Genomic DNA, 3,155 nt, shown 5'->3' on the forward strand with positions numbered 1-3,155 from the left:
ATTGAAGTCCCCTACTACTAATGAGTTGGAGTTAATTTGGGTCTTAAAGTCCTGTAGTATTTTTTTAATGAAGTTCGGTGCACCAGAGTTTGGTGAATATATGTTTATAATTATAATATCTTCTTGATTGATTTTTCCTTTGATCAAAATGAAATAGCCCTCTTTGTCTTTTCTGGTTAGTTTCAGTTTAAAGTCTATTTTGTCCGATATTAGGATTGCTATGCCTGCTTTTTTCTTAGTGCCATTTGCTTGGTATATTTTGTTCCATCCTTTCACTTTGAGATAGTGTCTGTCCTTGAAAGTGAGATGAGTTTCTTGCAGACAACAAAAAAAAGATGGATTTTGTTTCTTAATCCATTCATATAGTCTGTGTCTTTTGAATGGGGAGTTCAGTCCATTAGTGTTTAAAGTTATTAATGAAAGATGAGTATTGAATCCTGTCATTTTGTGTTTTTTGTTTATATTCTTGTTATAGCTGTACTTTTACACTGTTATGCCCTCGTTGGAGTTCTTTCTGCAACCCTTTGGGTATAGTCATTCCTTTCTTCAGCTCTTTGTATTCCTCCCAGAACTCTCTGAAGGGCTGGTTTTGTGGACAAGAATTCCTTCAGCCTATTTATGTCATGGAAGATTTTTCTTTCCCCTTCAACTATAATAGACATTTTGGCTGGATATAGTAATCTGGGTTGGCAACTGTGGTCATTTAACACTGGGAATACTTTGGTACAGGCTCTTCTGGCTTTCATAGTTTGCATTGAAAAGTCAGCTGTGATCCTAATGGGTTTTCCTTTATATGTGACTTGTTGTTTCTCTTTTGCAGCTTTCAGAATTTTCTCTTTGTTTTGTGCGAGTAGTGTTTTTACTACGATGTGCCGTGGAGAGTTTCTGTTCTGATCCTGTTTGTTTGGTGTTCTGTATGCTTCTTGTATTTGTATGGGCATATCTTTCCTTAAGTTTGGGAAATTTTCTTCCACAATTCTTTTGAAGATCTGGTCCATGCCATTGTCTTGGGATTCTTCTCCTTCTTGTATGCCTATGATTCACAAGTTTGGTCTTTTTATGGTATCACTCAATTCCTGCATATTCCATTCTTGTGATTTCTTAAATTTTTCATAATCTTTGCTTGAGTGGTCCAGTTCATCCACTTTATCTTCCAATCTTGATACTCTGTTTTCCATCTTGTTCATCCTATTGGTGAGGCTTTCTCCTGTCATTTCTAATTGGCTTACTGAGTGTTTCACTTCCTTCTTCATTTCAGCCAGAGTAGTCTTCAATATTTCTAGCTCTTTTCTGAATTCATTCAGAAGTTTATCCCTATCTTCCTTCAGCTCTATGATTACCTTGTTTGTGTGTTCTTTAAATTCAGTGAATTCTTTTATCATATTCATCATTGTTCTTTTGAGTTCCATGTCCTGCATTGTCTCTAGGGGATTCTCATTGTACTCCTCGAGAGGACTATTGGTACTTGGTGGGGATATATTATTTTAGTTTTTCATGTTATTATTTTTTGTGACTTTGACATGTGAATTTCCTTCGTAGTTTCTGATCTTGTGTGAGACTCAAGCCTTCCTTTGTTGAGTTTAGATCTGCTTTTGTAAACTTTATGTGCCTTCGTGGTTTACTTGTTGGGCATAAAAAGCTGGTTGGTCTAGGCTTCAGGTTCTCTCTTCTGATTTTATATTGGAGTGGCCTAATTGCTTTTGTCTTCAGGAGTTGGCCAGATTGATTTTGTCTTCAGGAGTTCCGCGGTGGCCCAATTCCAATGTGGGTCAGAAGTTTTCAGACTTTCTCCTTAGGTCTGGAATCTTCCCAAGAGAGGCATACAAGTGAGCATCCCCCCTTTCACAGCTGATGCTGAAAGTCCACACCCGGACATAAATCCTGTGATTCTGGACAGCTTCACAAAATGGCGAGGGCTAAAATATTAAATTTTTTCATGTCTCCCTATTCACAATACAGACTAGGCACAGTGGCCTGGGCTGGGGTGTATATGGGGCAGGTTTGCTGTGCCCCCTCTTTCTATATATTCAGTGTAAAAACACATCCTGTGGTAAGCACCAGGAGGCCAAATTATTCTCCATTTTTATTTTATGCGCATTATTGATTTGTCTGCATGTAAGTACACCCAGGAGGTCAGCAAAAGGAGTCAGATCCCCTGGAATTGGAGTTATGGTCAGTTGTTAGCTGCTTTTGAGTGACAGAAATGGAATCCAGATCCTCTGCAAGAGCTACTAGTGTTATTAACTCTTTAGCCATCTCTTCAGGCCATATTTACTTTTATTTTATTTATTGCTAAAAATATCATACATATATACAACAAAATATGGTCATAGGTAACTCCTACTTCCCCACCTAACTCTCCCCATATTCCTCCAATATGTCCCCTCCCAACTTCACGTATTCTTCACTTCAAAACAGCTCACTAATTCCAATCAGTGTTGTCCATATGTGCATTGCTTTAAGGACACAAATTATAGCATGTGTTGTCTACCAGTGGTCACATCCTCAAAGAAGACTTTTTCTTTTTTCACTTCCACAGCTTGTTTCAATGCCTAATAGCTCTACAGTTAAAAGATAGGGTCTCTAACACTCCTTACCCCAAAATATTCAAGAAGTATTTTAAAATTTTTTAATGAGTTTTTGTATTTCATACACAACATCTTAATCATCTTTATACCCTCTTCTCCATTGGTACCCTCCCATAACCACCTCTTTCTGGATTTCATGTATTCTGTCACTTATGTTAAGGCCTATCAAGTCAACTTAGTGTCCCCTGACATCCCTCAGTGCAACTTCACACAATGGGCTTCAGTCAGCCTATCTAGAATCACTCCCTTAAAGAAAAACAGCTCTTCCTCACCCAGTAGTAATTGGCTGCCCAATATTTCTTCAGCTGAGATTGGGGCCTGCTGCCCCTTTCCATATTGGTTTTCATATGCTTGAGTTTGCATGGGTCTTACACATGCTGTCACCATTGTAAGTTCATGTGAACAAGATCCCAGGAACCTGTAAGACTCTGTTTCCATATGGTCATGCACCTCCCTATCTGGCTCTTACAATCTTTCTATGCCCTCTTCTGTAGTGGTCTCTGAGCCCTGGGATCATTGTCCTCTGTCGCATGAGGGAGCTTCATTGATGAGAGGTGAAAGATGCAT

At 38.7% G+C, this 3,155-nt stretch overlaps 1 non-coding gene across 1 annotated transcript; it reads right to left on the reverse strand.

The window, feature by feature from the left end:
* Positions 1 to 1,934: 1,934 nt before the first annotated feature.
* LOC115068424 lies at positions 1,935 to 2,067 on the reverse strand. The gene has a single exon (XR_003847770.1). It is a non-coding gene; the product is annotated as a small nucleolar RNA SNORA51 (small nucleolar RNA).
* Between the last annotated feature and the right edge of the window lie 1,088 nt (positions 2,068 to 3,155).

This window comes from Nannospalax galili, unplaced genomic scaffold, assembly GCF_000622305.1.
Source record: "Nannospalax galili isolate Female #2095 unplaced genomic scaffold, S.galili_v1.0 scaffold10, whole genome shotgun sequence".
In the NCBI taxonomy this organism is placed as follows: Eukaryota; Metazoa; Chordata; class Mammalia; order Rodentia; family Spalacidae; genus Nannospalax; species Nannospalax galili.